The 16,814-nt window shown below is 39.9% G+C and overlaps 1 protein-coding gene across 1 annotated transcript in view; it reads right to left on the reverse strand.

Moving 5' to 3' along the window:
• Nucleotides 1-16,814, reverse strand: part of LOC135698757 (probable G-protein coupled receptor No18) — a 106,042-nt gene that overhangs the window by 42,894 nt on the left and 46,334 nt on the right. The gene's annotated exons all lie outside the window — the stretch shown is intronic.

Genomic DNA, 16,814 nt, shown 5'->3' on the forward strand with positions numbered 1-16,814 from the left:
TTGGGAGGTGGCCTTGATTGCCATTTTTCGCCTGGGGACAGCTTTACCACAAAGTTTATTCCATTTCCCTAATAGAGTTGTGATTGACAATCATTATAATTTTGATTTGATTTTCAGCTGGCCAATCTCTGGCTACTTATTCCGATGGTTCCCAGTATTAATTTATTGATCTGATAAGAAAAAGTTAAACATATATTTTCAATCAAAATAGGCCAGGAAACCATTCCCGGGAAATTTACTCTATGTAGAACAATCGTTAAAATTGGAGAAATAATTAATGAACCAGATGAGAAGTTTTTGGAGCGGTTGGGATAAAAAAAAACCTCCTGCAAAAGTTGAAAGAATCAATCGGAGGAAGCTCACAAAATCTGTCGGGAGTAGAGGGTGGCCTCCCGGGAAATAGTAGAGGTGAAAAAAATCCCGGGAAATCAACCAATTCCACGGGATTTTCCCCAAATTTCCTAGGAAGTTCAATCTATCGCCCTAATAAAGGAGCACCATACATGAACGATACCACAAATCGTTCTGCAACACCACATATTGTTAGGATGATAACCCGAATATGTGGCATCTTCTCTGGTTTACTTATTTTTGGGGGCCCAACTCGCATCCAGCGAGTCAGCCCCAGCTGAAATTTCACCGATAACTTATCGGTACGTGGCACAGTGGTTCAAAACCCCCCAAAACGTGCGTTTTTTATTTTTCGGTATGAAAACGACATTTTAGAAGGATGGTGTCTTGAGAAGAGTTGCAGAATTTTCAAAGGGCTATCGTTTGGTGCTGAGATATTGCTGATCTATCCACCTAGAAGGGCAGGGCAAAATTAAAATTTTACAAACTTGCTCAAATCATGTTGGTGTCTTGAGCAAAGTTGTAGATTGTGTCAAATGAAACAACTTTGCTGAGCACAAACAAACTGAAACTAAGCAGCACGTGGTTGATCAAAAACTGTAATTTATTTTTGTCTAGCTGTCACATAAACTCGGTTAACAATGTGTATTATATAAAGATGTGAATGTGTTAGTAGGATGGCAAACTGAAGACCAAAGGTAAAACCGGAATGCTGTATGAGGAAAATACGCTCCTCTTTGAATCACTGTGCGTGGATGTGATAATTTTGTACAACTGGACACAACCGGTGTTGGAGTAAGAATGTACTGTCTTTATTTCTATGTATAGTAACCAGCTACCTGACTTGAAACATGCTGACGAGGAGTCATTTTTAGTTGAACAATTTACGGTGAGACATGATGGAGGCAATCGTTCCTATACTTGCTGGTTATGCTAAAATGCGGACTTAAGCAGACACTGAAGTAGCGTTGCTTAAGGTGTTTCCTCGCAGTGTCCATTTTTCCATCACACCTCACAATTTCAAGAGCACACATCTCAAGATCTACAAGGTGTATAAATTTGAAAATTTCAGACATTCCTTGCTTCTCCGCAGCAAACAACAAGTAGTAGTTTCAGCTACGTGCATTCACAGAAACCTCATTATTTTTACATGTAAAATTGCGAAGTGTAACACGAAAATGGACGCTACAGGGAATCACCTTAATGTGTCTATGTTAAATTTTGATGGAAGCATGTAGGTACACTACAAATAGGTTGTTAGGCACTGCTTTTCATTATCTTTACTCTACTTTAAATATTGATTCAAATTAGAGAGGTTCTACTGTCTTATCTGTCATTATCGTTTGTTGATTATGTATTCATCGTCACTGAGAATATTTCATTTCAAAAACCTAATGAATACTCGAAGTTATTTGCGTGTTAGGGGAGGAGAATTCTTCAACTTGCTGCTATAAGCAAATTTTCGAAAAGAGGACCGATAAAGTCGTAGGTTTTGCAGATTTCATAAAAAAAAATGAGTGCTGCTTCTCAGAAAGATACTTGAGAAGACGTTTGAATCTGTCCAAGGTTTCAGCCAATACACGGCATTCACCCCGACGGCCAATTTGCAATGAAAACTGGAATTTCACGAAGTTCAAAAGTTCCGTGCAAAGAGCATGGAAATCGGAAGTGGTTATCACAATAGGGGGAATCTTTTCCTTCTTGGCATTAAGCCGGGAAAGTTTACTAGAATGTTTGATGGACGATGGATCATTCTCGTCATCCATGAGCAATTCAAATTAATTGCTCAAAATAATTTCATCAGAAGGGGAACCAAGAGATTTCTCTTTTCTTTTGCGCTTAGGCGCCATGGCGACTGTAAAACTTTTATCCAAATCGACTTCCAAGCAGAGTACTATAAGAATCTGAAGGATCGAAGAGGAATTTTCCAAATCGATATCCAAACAGGATTACCTCGGGTAGGGTCCAAACAAGGATCGAAGAGGAATAAGCCACTTGGTGGACCTAAGAATTTCGCGTCTGTGGAGGACTGTTTAGAATCATCCTAAGGTTCTTGTTCTGGATCCTTTGGAGTTTAAGTTGATGTCATTTGACGCAACTCCCCCAGATTGGCATACCGTACTCGATAGCAAGCTTATTTTTCAGGGACAGGGTAGACTTCCTGTTGATAAGTGGATACAATGAACTTATCAAGATGTTGCACTTGGTTTTCGTTTTGTCAACGTGCTCCCTGAAAAGCAGCCCACTGTCAAGAGTCAGTCCGAGGTAGATTACCTCTTTAGACCACTACACCACTGTCCGTTTAGGCAAATTTTGTTATTCTCAGACGGAAGAAGTCTGAGGGATTTTGATTGTGAACAAATTATGACCTGAGTCTTCACCACGTCGATACGGATCATCCAGCTGTTGAAGCACTCAGACAGGACATCTAAGCCTCTCTGGAGTTCGGTAGTCAGAGCTCCTATGACCCTACCCTTGAAGACGATGGATGTGTCATCTGCGAACAGAGACAACGATCCACCATCAGGGGGAGTCGAAATATCGGAGGTGAATAGCTTGAACAGGATGGGCCTAAGGATACTTCTTTGGGGCATACCTGCACCGATGTTAATGGCGTGCCATTCAGAGAGACCTGGAACGTTCTGTCCGATAGATAATTTTGTATGATGTTCACGAGGAAGACCGGAACTTGTACACCAGGCCATCATGCAAGATATTGCCAAACGCATTTTTCAACGTCTAATAATGCCATAGCAGATGTTTTAGAAACAGCCTTGATCCGTCTGAGAATGTTTGTTACTCGGGTCAGTTGGTGGACGGTCGATCGACCTTTTTGAAAACCACACTGCTACTTGAGTAAGATGTTGTTTTCTTCGGCAGATGTTAGAAGCCGGCTGTAAACTGCCCTTTAGAACAACTTGGATAACCCTCAGAGAACGCGGATGGTTCGGTAACTAGAAGGAGAGGAAGAATCCTTCCTAGGTTTCCGGATGGGTATGACTTTAGCTAACTTCCATCCCGAGGGGAAGTAGCCAAGTCGGAGGCACTGATTGAAAATCAGTGCCAGATGGTTGAAGAATCTGGAACTCAAATGTTTGACTTCCAGTTTGAGGATGTTGTCAAAACCTGGAGCCTTCATATTTTTGGATGATTTGATATACGCCAACAACTCGTCAGCTGTGATCTTTGATTCCTCAAGAAAGATGTTGAGAATCTGATGAAAGTTGGCTGCATTTTCAGCAACCGCAGCCTCGTGTGGACTTATGCTGTTCTGTCCGAGATTGTGGGAGCTGACGAAGTGTTGACCTGTCGCTGCAGTCTTCTCTACAGGGGTTAACAAAGGAAGCGAATCACTCCGAATTCAGCGGTATCAGTGGTGAAATGGGCCTAGACTTGTTTTAAAGCATTTTGGTAAGTTTCAAGAACGGCTTAGCACAATCTGGGAGAGAGCGGATCTTACTAGCAGAGTCATTAGTTCTGAGACTCACCATCCTGGCTTGGATGATTTTGGTAAGGCGATTGCAATTGGTCTTGGAACGCAGTGTTGGAACTGACCCCAGTCGGCACGATGGTAGTTGCGCCGAGAAGCTTCAAATCGGTTCACGGAGAAACCAACTTCGGTCACCACCGGATAGTGGTCCGAGCTGAGTTCCTGATAGGTGAAAGGTTGAGCGATGTTGTTACCTATGTTGGTGATGAAGTAATCGATGGTAGCGTGAACACTGGACCGGATCAACCGGGTGGGAGTGTCTGGGCTCAAGATGTTGAAGAGAGCTTCTTGCAGATCATTGTTTAAGATGGTTCCGTTTTGGTTGCGGTGACTGTTGCTCTAAGCTTGGTGTTTGGCGTTGAGGTCACCAGAAATTATGTACTTCTCACTCCTCCGAGTGAGCAGTACGATGTCACATCGAAGGGCCGCTGCTGACCCGTTTCTGGTGTTGACTTGCTTGGGGCAATAGACCGCAACATGATAGAAAGGAGCCGACAGAAGTGGAGACTTTCACCCCTACGGCTTCGATGACTTTCACCTGAAAACTTGGTAGTAGTCGGCAGTATATGTTCCTTCTTATAGCGACGGCCACTTCTCCTCCCCCGAAGCTGGTTCTATCAAGCCGCACGAACCGGAAGTCAGGAAGGTAGACATTTATCTCGGGCTTCAGGTGCGTTTCGGTAATGACGTCAATGTTTCGTTCGTTGAGGAAATCAAATGAACTCGATATTTTTGCTCTTTAGCGAGTAAGCGTTCCAATTGGATGCGATGCTGATGGTTTCCCCGGCCATATTGAATGACGAATAGGCTCAGGGTTTGAATCTGGTCGAAACGGGTTTTGCAACTGCGCAGAGAGTTGGACAGCTGGATGAATAGAGGGATCAACTGCTCCGGTGAGTATGGAGTGTTGTCGTTGGATTGTGGTTCTGATTCCTGATCACGATGCCAATTAAGTCTGGTTCGTGTTTGCAGCAACAGCAGCTAAACGATTGTTGAGAGGCAGCGGTAGAAGTACCGGGATCGGGAGCCGTGGAAAGTTCTGCCGATTGTTGTCCGGTATCTTCCTGCGGCTTCCTGCTGGTTATTTGTATAGGATTTCTGGCAGATTGCCAAGAAATCCGCTCATTTCGGGCAGGTCGTGCTGATGGCCCGATGTTCTGCCCCACAGTTGGCGCATTTGGAGTCCGCTTTCTCCATGCTTTTGCAGCCGTCGTAAGCATGTTGTTCGCCCAGTTTGTTGCAGCGAGATGTCATACGGAAGTTTCTGGCACCGTGCCCAAACAGTAGTCAGATCGAGCACTGAGTGACCCCACAGTGGATCGGCTTATACTGATCCCATTGTACCACGATGTGGAACAGGGCCCGAATGTTCTGCAGATCCTTCAGGCACGTTGAATGTTTCTCTAGGTGGACCAGATGGTCTTGGAGCTTTCGACTGGTATCATGACGCGTCATCTTGTGCACCTACACTGATTTTTTTAAATCCTTGTAAAAGATCAACTGATGATCAGATGTTTGTGGCAAGAAGAGCAATGGAAGAGCATTGGTATAGCGGTAACGACCTGATAGTTTTAGCCCTAGATATAAGAAAAACTGTCGATGTTTCGGTTAAGGTTCAGACTCTTAAGCCAGATTAATTTTAGATATTTCAAAAATAAAACAAAACAACCAGAAGAGATTATGTTGAATGGAAAATAATTTAAGGTTAGTGACCGCATTAAATACTTAGGAGTATGTCTAACAGCAGCACTGAATTGAAAATTAACCAATAGACAGAGGTGTAGGAATGCTTTGAAAACTAGCAGAATTGTCGTAGATTTTTGAAAATAGTTTCATCCGAGTTGGGAGTTCGAAAGCTTCTATATAGAACAGAATTAGCTCCAGCACTTATCTATGGCACTAAAGTAGCCGTTCTTATAAAAACAAGCAGGATTTTTTTAACTTATTATGAAAAGCTTATTTTACGTAATATATACAGTCAATGTAAGCTAAAAAAAAAATATAAATGCATCGCTACGAAATTTCTCGACGGTTAATCTATCAACAAAAGAGTTTGAATAGGTAGAATCAGTCATCATCATCATCATCATCATCATCATCATCATCATCATCATCATCATCATCATCATCATCATCATCATCATCATCATCATCATCATCATCATCATCATCATCATCATCATCATCATCATCATCATCATCATCATCATCATCATCATCATCATCATCATCATCATCATCATCATCATCATCATCATCATCATCATCATCATCATCATCATCATCATCATCATCATCATCATCATCATCATCATCATCATCATCATCATCATCATCATCATCATCATCATCATCATCATCATCATCATCATCATCATCATCATCATCATCATCATCATCATCATCATCATCATCATCATCATCATCATCATCATCATCATCATCATCATCATCATCATCATCATCATCATCATCATCATCATCATCATCATCATCATCATCATCATCATCATCATCATCATCATCATCATCATCATCATCATCATCATCATCATCATCATCATCATCATCATCATCATCATCATCATCATCATCATCATCATCATCATCATCATCATCATCATCATCATCATCATCATCATCATCATCATCATCATCATCATCATCATCATCATCATCATCATCATCATCATCATCATCATCATCATCATCATCATCATCATCATCATCATCATCATCATCATCATCATCATCATCATCATCATCATCATCATCATCATCATCATCATCATCATCATCATCATCATCATCATCATCATCATCATCATCATCATCATCATCATCATCATCATCATCATCATCATCATCATCATCATCATCATCATCATCATCATCATCATCATCATCATCAAAGTTCCATTACTGTACAACCCTTCAATATGAAACGTTGGACAATCCTGAAAGTTGATAGAAACGATGAAACCTGTAAGTTAGATGAGGATCTATTCCTTCTTTCATTTTATGCAATCAAATGCTCAGATAATATTAAACCAGATTTGTTTCGACAGTGTTGCCATCTAGAAAATAGCACAGTATAGTATCACTTTATTCAAATGTGCATGAACGGCTGCACAGATTTATACGCATCTGGCAGAAAAGTGCCGCTTTAAATTTCAAATATCAACGAGTTTGTCAAGGCCTACTTGATACTAAAAAGAAACTGTATTTACGGACTGGGACGGGACCCGACAATCGGGTGGCAATTTGGAGCCAATTTGCTGTCAAACTGGAGCCAGTTGCTGATTGGTCGATTAGGCAGTAGCAACCGTAGCAGCCAGTGAATGCCAAAATCAACGAAGTGTCAAATGTATTGATGTTGATCCCGGATATTGGTTGCTGTAAAGTTGTTATCTGGTTTTAATATTTAAAAATTTATTAGTCAACATTGCATTTTGTGATTTAAAATTTAGTGGAATTGTTACAATCAAATAAGAACTGGTTTCGGCTTCATATATTAATTTATTGATCAAAAACATAAATCTTCATAACAATTTAAATAACTTTCAGCAATCTTGGCAACACGAAACGACACCGTCAATATTCATGAAAATTTTGCAATGAGGTATGCATAACAAATATCAATAACAGTGTTCACTCGGCTGTCGACAAAAGCAGACCACTCTCGATGTGTGCTACGCGATCGTCTGTTTTCTCGACAGCAACCATTGTGTGGTCCTCCTCATTGTTCTTCATCAGCAGTTCTTTCGGTCGATGCGTCGTCGACTTTGGAAAGCAACCGTTTCGTGATGAGTGTGTGAGTGCTGACCACGTTTTGCGTCCGTTGCTGCAATGGACGCGCTCTGACCCTCGTTGGCGTACAACAATTGGCCATACAATGAAACTACTGGAAGCGGCTCCAGTTCTGATGGAGGAGGCTTTTTGGATAGCGGAAGATAAAGTGTTTATTGTGTTGTACCTTTTGACTATAGCTTTAAGATGTATTGTATAGTGACCATGAATCCTCGGCTCTGTTAAGTTAATTCGGTTGAGCCTTATCAAATAAATTAATATACAAAAAAAAAAAAAATATCAATAACAACTTTATTCTCGATTGTCGTGTCCCGTCCCAGTTTACGGATAGTGTCTGAGAAGTGTCAGTTGGAATTGTGGTTCACTTGCAGTCGTTACTATCTGGTTAAAAATGGCGTGTTCGATTGGATTGTACTTAAAAAGAAAATGTACTATCGCAAAACAGCATTGGTCCTTCCGTCAGTTCTTATCTCGGGAATGGAATCTTTTCAAACTTCGATCCGGTGTTCTCAGTTTGAAAACTGTGTGTGAAAGCCACGCGAATCAGTTCGGACGGTTTTATGCAGCTAAGCAGAAACAATGCTGTAACCCGTTAAAAGTGCATTCAAATATTCGCCGAAGAAATTTGAAAACAATTTCCAAACAATTTCACGACGATTTTAATCATCACGTAAAGGGTAGCAAAATCTGAGTTCAATGCGATAAGGCAGTAAGTGAAAAGGATTTGCAAGAGTAATCGTATAAGGGACCTCATGCTGAAAATGGGAAGTTTGCGAATGGTAGTGAAATAAAACGTTACATTAAATTACAAAAGACTATTTTTCGGCAGATGGAGCTGGGATTGCTTGGCCAGCCGATGCGTGGGAGGATGTAGACATACCGGGTAAGAAAAATGCCATTTGGGGGGTTGTGGGTCTCAAATAGTATACTTTGTTTTTCACGCTGTTATTTATTTAACACAGAGGTTGAAGATGACAGTGATGATGTCGAAGATCCCGCTAGAAATGAATTGACATTTTCAAGTTTGAACACCACGCTGGAGTCGCTTGGTCAATCACCGATTCGTAGACATTTCCCACAGGAAAGTACTCCAATGCTTCAATAGCGTTGGAAACTGCATTTGCCGCAGCTCTCGACGAAGATTGCTTTATGGAAGAAAAAATCACACACTGGATAATATGAGGCAGATAGAGAGGAGATAATCAAGCAGCTTAAAGAAAAGTTTCGGATTTGTACGAAAGATAGCGATAAAATCCAAGTCTTGTCAGTTTTGCCCAAATCCTGGACTGTGCGCAAAATTCAGAGTAAGTTTAAATAATTTAGAACAGAGTTTAGAATTAATTGATTGCATTTGGTGATCTACAGGCGAGTTCGAGTGTTCCGAAAGATTAGTTCTAAATATAAGGAAGTGCGTTGAACAGAAACGTGTTCTCTGTTCACCTAATTCAAGAAAAGGTCACCCTATTTCAGAAGACGTCGTGCCTACGGTTTTATCATTTTACCGTGAAGCTGATGTAAGCAAAGAGTTAGCCGGAAAGAAGGAATTCAAGAGTGTTCGAGAAGGAAACTCTCGTGTTCTGAAGCAAAAGCGGTTGGTGCTGGCAAATCTCAGGGAAACTTTTTATTTCTTTAAAGAGAAGTTTCCCAAAATCGACATTGGGTTTTCAAAATTTGCTGAGCTACGGCCACCTGAGTGTGTGCTGGCTGGAGCTGCAGGAACACACACAGTTTGCGTATGCGTGGTTCACGAAAATTTTAAACTCAAATTTTTGAGTGCTAAGTTCAACGAAATTCAAGGGCAAGTAGAAGGTACGAAAGCATTCTCTTCGTACAGAGACGTACTGAAGCAGAACCTCTGTGACCCACTATCGGAGCCATGTTTTTTGAATAAGTGTGCCAATACAGTTTGTGGCGATTTGGATTCGATTAGAAAAACGATTTGGTCATATTTGGACGATAACTCTATCGAGAAAATAACGTGCAAGCAATGGACTCAGCAAGATCGGTGCAATTTGGAAACGAAAGTCAGTGAAGCTGGAGCTTTCATTGATACATTTCTTGAAGCTATCCCAGAGGTCCGAAAACACGATTATATTGCTGCAAAACAGGCAGACTTCTATAAGAATACTCGGGACAATCTGCAGGAAGGAGAAGTTCAAACGCCAAAAGAGTTATACGAATGGGCACCGTCAAATTGCAATTTGAATGTACAATTTGTGACATCGGAGCAATGCAATACGAATAAGCAGAATTTAGAAGCCCGATTCGCTCTAGCACGACCCATTCCTGGAATTTGCGGAATGCATTGTGCCACCCCTACCGGCGAAGATACTGTTCTTATGAAAACGATTTCTTGTCCAGAAACGGGTTCATGTTTCAAAGTAATTTCAAAAAAGCGTTCAAATTCACAATCTAAGGCAAAACGGAAGAAGTAATAACTCATGCTACTCAATGTATAAGATGATATTTGTTCAATAAATGATAGCAATAAGTAGGATAGAAACACGGCTGCTTTAATTTAGAATCAAATTAGTTTTTGAATATTTCAAAAGCTTATTTAAATAATCAGTAAATAAAGAAACACACAACGAATGGATCTGCCTAAAATACCATGTAATACGAAATATATTTCCGAACGCATAAAAATAAAGTGTTGGAAACAAGAAAAATTATCAATCTTAATTTAAGTTTGCAACGCTGGCAACACTGTCGAAACAAATCTGGTTTAATATTATCTGAGCATTTGATTGTATAAAATGAAAGAAGGATTAGATCCTCATCTACCTTACAGGTTTCATCGTTTCTATCAACTTTCAGGATTGTCCAACGTTTCATATTGAAGGGTTGTACAGTAATGGAACTTTTTAAAAACATTAAATCTTTAAAAATCCATATCTCCCAAACGAAAAAAGTAGTTTTTGATGGTTAGGTGATTCTTATGTAAAAATGTCTGCCAAACATTTTGGTGCTGTCAAAATTAGAAAAAAAGTGGGGACATTTTGCAAAAATCGACAGGTTGGCAACACTGCATAAAAATCTGAGTACGCCATTTGATTGTACGTTATAAATGCTTAAAAATGAGTGCCCAATCCTGTCTGTAGCATAATTTGTTCCAGAGATATGTTCAAAAGAAAAATGGTGTTTCTTGAAGATCGGAAAAAAAGTGAGGGCAGTCTCCAGAACCGGGGGTGAGTCTATGGGTACAAAACGTTGGATTTTTTATGGTTGGCCTAAAATAAGTCGTTCCACCAAGTTTGGTTCAAATCGGAGAGGGTCGATGCAATTCTTCAGTTTTTGGCGGTCACTTGAGATGGAATGACCCATATGCTACAGCTTGAGATCCCGAACAGCTAGAAAATTACTATCTTCGGCAAAGTTGTTTAGGAGATCAAAGCTTTTTTGCGGATGAACAGTAAATAGTTCAGAATATTTTCGGTATGCGGCGCTAGAGTGCATGTAAAATATTTGTATATGCTATAGCTTAAGGTCAGGAAGTAACTGTCATCGTCAAAGTTGTACATGCGGCAAAGTTCTTCCGGATGGTGAATATGGAAATGTGTTTTTTTCCAATTTTTGATCTCCTTAGGTTATTTTAATGGTATGAATGGTATGCACACTTAGAAATAACTAATTTTACACGTGACGGAATCCGTCTTTGACATAAAAGATGAGACGTAAAAAAACATGTCATGTAAAATTAAGTGCTCCGAGACTGAAAAGTTCGTTGCTCAACTTGATTGAGCTATATAGCGCGTCTGTTATGAATCAAATTTATGTCAAAATTGACACTCGTATATGTCACTCTCAGAGCAACTAATGTTACATGATTTTTTCTAAGTTTTTTTTTTTCAAGTCTGAGAAAATTAATCATGATTCTTCAGAGTAAATTTTGAAAAATAGTGTAACTTTGGGTGAACCTTTGATATACAAAATTTGAAAATGATATTGAGCAATTTTCCTCTTCGTATTTCCATTCAAAATCTTTCAAATGTTTTAAAAAGAACGAAAATTGAACGTTTTTAGGGGGGAGTACTTAAACTTATGATCGGGAGTGTACGGTTTAATAAATTTCTTCATTCAACTGCGCAAAAGTGCCTCACTCTCTGAGTTAGTCTCGTTGTCCGTGCATACGTAAATACAGGGATTTTTTTTGTTCTAGACCCCTCGATAATACATTTTGAAATTAGCCTAAAATGAGGGAGACTCTAAACATTCAATTGGTGGAAGTTTCAGCGATATTGATTTTCAAGATGATGTTTTCCATCTGAGATACGTGTTACCTAATTTATCAGAGGTATACTAGTGGAACGACTCACCCAAATTTATGTATCCACAAATCTGCATGAAAATCTTCACCAGTAAAAGAAATCCAGAATATATTTGTCTTATCCCACTTAGGCTGATGTGAATTGTATTTTTATTTTATTATATTTGATATGCGAGAAATGCCCGCCAAGCTTTGAGAAATTTCTGAACTACTGTTCATCAGCCAAAAGATCTTTATCTCCTTAACCGCTTTGCCAAATACAGTAAATTTCTAGCTGTTTAGAAACTTGACATATTATATATGCGAAGATTTCACGTATATCCTAGCGCCGCATAGTGAGAAAATTCTGTATTATCGACCAACGAAAAAGTTTTGATCTCCTGGACAACTTTGACGATGACAGTTTAGCAGGTCTCGAAATATATCAAATGTAAGAATTGTACGTGTATACAAGCGCAATGATGTGAAAAAAATTGAATTTCTGTCCACCAGCCAAAAAGCCTTGGCTCCCTGAACAACTTTGCCGAAGGCAGTAACATTCTATTTGGTCAGGATCTCGAAACAAACCACATGCGAGAATTTCACGTGTATTCTAGCGCTACGTAGTGAGAAAATTTTGAACTACTGTCCACTAGTGAAATCTATCTGATCAGAATCACGTGATATTTTTCATGCGAGAATTTCGCGTGTATACTAACGCCACGTAGTGTGTAAATTCTGAACTATTGTGCACCAAGCAATAGGCATTGAACAACTTTTTCGAAGACAGTAATTTTCTACCTATTCAGAATCTCGAGCTATAGCATACGCGAGAATTGTACACGTTTACTAGCGCCACGTAGTGAGAAAATTCTGAACTACTGTCCACCAACGAAAAGATCTTGACTTCCTTAACAACTTTGCTAAAGATATTTACTCTCTATCTGGTCAGGACCTAGTGATGTAACACATGAAAAAACTTAACATGTATACGAGAAATACCTAGCGAGAAGATTCTGAACTACTGTTAATCAGCAAAAAGACTATGATCTCCTGAACAACTTTGCCTAAGACAGTAACTTTCTATCTGGTCAGGATCTCGAGATATTTTATATGAGAATTTCATGTGTATACTAGCGCCGCTTAGTGAGAAAATTCTGAACTACTCTCCACCAGCCAAAAATACTTGACCTCCTGAAAAAATTTGCCGTAAACAGTAACTTTCTAGCTGGTCAGGATCTCGAGCTATTGTATATGCGAAAATTGCACGTATATACTAGCGCCACGTAGTGATAATTTTCTGAACTACTCCACTAACGAAAAGGCCTTGACCTTTTGAACAGCTTTGCCGAAGACAGTAACATTCAAGCTGGTCAGGATCTCGAGATTTTTCATGTTGTAACCAATTAAGTCAAATCCCACGTAGTACGGATACCGTTTACGCGGTTTTCATTCACATTTTCTCTATTATCCGCATTTTTGGGGGGTTAACTGTGATAAAAGTTTAACTTGTTAAGTTAAAAACAAGTTTTTTAAGGAATACCCGTTGGTTTCATATCGATTGGTAGCTCGGCTGCAAAATGGCAATGGAAAACTCACACTGTTGTACAAAGTACAACGCGCGAGTACTCGTGTTACAAAAGTTGGCGCGAGTAACGGAGGGTTAAAATATAATACTGCTTCGTGATTCTAAATTCGTTCTACGAGTTTCAATTCCGTCCTAACGCATTGAAACGCCATTAGATTTTCTTCGTCGTTCACTAGGAGCGTTTCTTTTGTTGTGTATTCATACAATGCGCTCTAATAGGATTTATGTTGTAGCTAATAAACTAACGCATCGGAACAAACCTATTATTGATATGTGCACGATGAAATCATTGTTACAATTGATCTTGTTTGATCGTTAGAACGGAAATAGGCGATTACGACGAAGTAGCGCTCTACCCTATATAAAAAAAAAACCCCAAAATTCATGGGGATCCTTGATGATTCTGGAGGTGGCACCCCTATTAGCCTATAGTACCTTGCACTTACGTAATCACAATGAATAGATCATCGACATACAGTATGATGTGGCTTGCAGTTTCGTTTGCAAAGGTGCCTCTTTAATTTTCCCCCAGACCCACCGTTTAGCCCACGGGACTGACATCAAATGTACTATGGGATTTCACCAATTTGGTCTATAAATTGATGGCCCAAAACAAACTTGAACAACACATACAAACTTTGCGGCTGTATTGCATGTTTTACAGCTGTCGCTTACACCACATGTGTTTGTTATGCGTTGGTTGTGAGTGGGCGAGTGAAAAATAGCAGACAACCGAAAAATGCCGGCCTGCTAGCAGCCCCTTGGTTTGGCCAGACTGGATGTTTCCAACGAAAAAAGGGCAATCAAATTCGTTCCACTGGATGCCCATACTAACGACCAATTAATTGACGAGCTTCGAACGCCGGACTCATTCGAGGGCAATAACGATCAGATGTATGTGAGCGGGCGTGCTCAGCAACAAGGAGTTGTTACCACCTTAATCTTCTGGAAGGTGTCAACTTGGGACACTCGTTCCATTAAGGATAGCCGCCTTCACCGTGGGAGTGGACATTGTCGCCAATTTTAGATATTTCGTGCCAATTGGCAGTTTCTTGTTGCCTGCGGCCGCCACCATCGTCATCATCATCATCATCATTATCATCAGCATCACCTTTTCGCGACGGATGCGACACGCAAACTGGGTGTGGAGGTTAAATTTATGGTGCTGTAATTTACACGCTAACTTGAAGGGACCGATTAATGAGTAAAATTGCACCGATTGAATATCAATAATAGTTAACAGTTACTCAGTGAAAGGGTTAAAATATTACAGATTAATAAGTTAAGCCACTTTTCATCAAAATGGGTGAAATGTTACTAAATAATGGGTTCTTTCAAGTTAGCGTGTAGGGTGCTCTATTACCAATGGATTGGATGACGTGTGGTCAATTTCTGGATCGAGTAACTAATTTGTTACCTACCTTTTGAAATCGATTCGCTTCGGTCGGTTGTGGGTCGAATGCGATAAATCTACCGGCGAAAGCGATTGACTCACCAGACAGTGTAATGTGCGTTATTTTTGTATATATTTTGCAATGAGTAAAAGAAAATTAACAGGACATAGGGGAATTTACGTATTCGCGTCAATCCAAGCAGCGTTTGGGATTTACAACGCTGCAAACTTCTCAGGTGAGTGTGACTATTGTCGGTAACTTCTTTTTCTTCTGCAACCTTTCGATTTGAACTACGTGTTAATTACTGTTCTATTATCGGCACCTCGAAGTCAGCCGCATTTTGTAAAGCGTATATTTCATTTAATGAAAAATCCGGCATAACATGATTGCTCAATCGTAATAATGTAATCATATAGAAGCTGAAAGGCTAAGAAATCAATTAAATTCATTCAACGAATTGTTTTGATGCGAAAATACAGTGAAATTAACGTTTAAATTGTGGTTGCCGAAGCCGACATTTACCCTTTCTGAACGATCTGGGATGCAGCCAAGCGATGATTTACATTAGGCTTTGAAACATACGAATTGGATTACGATTACCTTTGCATATTTCACAACAATAAACATCATGTAAAATGCATATAAAAGTAAGCAAAACCGACATAATCAAACAGACCAGAGTGAAATACCATTAAAAGCAAAAACCAACCAGCAAACCGAGCATGATATTATTGCCTTCAGTTCGATCAAGGTGAACAGTCCTGGAAAAGCAATTGTACCGCAAGTGGATGCAGCAAACGACATATTGATGATGCAAATACTTTTCGGATCCAATTTCAATATTTACTTAAATATTTCAACATTAAATTAATGGAATCAGCAACCGAACCGTTTTCCCAACGATGGCGTCCTCTCATGGGGTAAGGATATTTTCTTCTCCGAATCAATTGCCTGAGGTAAGCTTAATGCCTAGTATTTACGTTGGAATGGAACCAGTATGCGGGTGCTGTGTGGTATCCCATTAGAATTTCTCCCCGAGCGCTGAGCCAGCAGTTTCCTAGATTCATCCGGTGTCTGTGATGGAAACAAATTATGGATAAGTTTTCCGGTCCCTGTGGAATGGTTTTCGGTGGATTTCTATTCGTGCGTCAACAATCAACACAAAAGTTTTCTCCCACACCCACCAGCGAGTGAATCTGCTGACAGGTCCCCTGATGACTTGAAGAATGACTAATGAGGGAAGCGGGAGAACTTTCACGAAATATGAATATGATAAATAGAAGTCAGTCTAGGTCGATGCGGGGGTGGAACATTTTCCACATTTAAAATAATATGAACTTGCCAGCAGACAGAGCAATTGTTTTTCTCGGAAATTGTTGCAATTTATTAAACTGCTTAATCAAGCTTAATAGCAGTTGTTGCGTCAGGACGAAGTGAGGCTTATCATGTTGCCAATGGAGTTCAAAATCGGATCTACTGCTAGATTCAATCAACAAGATGCTTTCGTTGTTATGGAAATTACTACGTATGCTCTCATTTTGCATGGGACATTTGATTCGACCTTGGATACCCGCCCAAGGCAAGGATATGTGGTTCGCCACTTGGGATTAAATTAAATTTTAGTCCCACGGTGGAAGTGGTTTGTTCATCGTTGATGGGGCAGTTTTGGGATTTGTTTGATACCCTTGTTGATAAAAGCTGTGCTTTCGCAGTGGAATCGATAAAGCCCATTTTTAAGCGGATAGGATTTTATATTTTTGTTTTTGGTGGGTGGGCGAAGATCATTTTGTTGTGCTGAAAATCGTCCCAAATTTAATTTCATGCCTGTCCATAACTAAACGTGAAATTGTCGGCAGTTGTTAATAGCTGTGTGGTATAAACAAGCGCAGACCAGTATACCGTGGATCCACACTAATCTGAACGACACTTCATTCT

Source organism: Ochlerotatus camptorhynchus, unplaced genomic scaffold (genome assembly GCF_037179485.1).
Source record: "Ochlerotatus camptorhynchus isolate MF236.1 unplaced genomic scaffold, CSIRO-AGI_Acam_v1.1 ptg000094l, whole genome shotgun sequence".
NCBI lineage: Eukaryota > Metazoa > Arthropoda > Insecta > Diptera > Culicidae > Ochlerotatus > Ochlerotatus camptorhynchus.